We start from the raw sequence: 700 nt of genomic DNA, 5'->3' as shown, positions 1-700 counted from the left end.
ATATATATATATATAATAAATACTTTATAATGACTATGAATTTGTAAAATTCTTACTATTAAGGCTGCCGTCAATTTGGACGCTCACACGCTTAAAGCGCTTGTAATCATCATTTTGTCTTTATCGTTCATTCAGGTATGTGATCATGATGTTGCTCGTCGCTCATATAACCTCGAATGTCGCTCATATAAATAGGCTAACAGCGATAAATTATTGATGATAATTATATTAATTGTGTTGTGTAAAGTGCTGTAAATTAAGTCGAACATGTCATATCAAAAACAGTATTACAATTGGACCTGTCAAGTTTATGTGATTGTGCACAACAAAAATAAAGGAAAATTACGACAAAATAAATTAATAGCATCTGTATGCATTAATGAACGTACAAATTTAAAAAGAAAATATAAAAAAAGAGATTTTGATCCTTCATTTGAATTTTGATGCTGTAAACATGGATTTAAAAAAAATTAGTAAAAAATTATCAACGAATAATCGATTATTGACGAATATCCCAGACAACACATTAAGACATAAGACGTCTTTAAGACGACTTTTAGACGCTAAAGACATCTTATGTCTCTCTTTTGGATACTTTATGTTGCCTGGGATGCTTCCATACACCCATGAGTCGAAATGTTTTTTTCGTCTATGATCATTTCACATATGTCACGAGTATGTACATACAACAGCCATTTGA

Source organism: Trachymyrmex septentrionalis, unplaced genomic scaffold, assembly GCF_001594115.1.
Source record: "Trachymyrmex septentrionalis isolate Tsep2-gDNA-1 unplaced genomic scaffold, Tsep1.0 scaffold106, whole genome shotgun sequence".
NCBI classification, from domain to species: Eukaryota; Metazoa; Arthropoda; class Insecta; order Hymenoptera; family Formicidae; genus Trachymyrmex; species Trachymyrmex septentrionalis.
The sequence above is the reverse complement of the archived record's forward strand: the minus strand, read 5'-3'. Positions refer to the sequence as shown.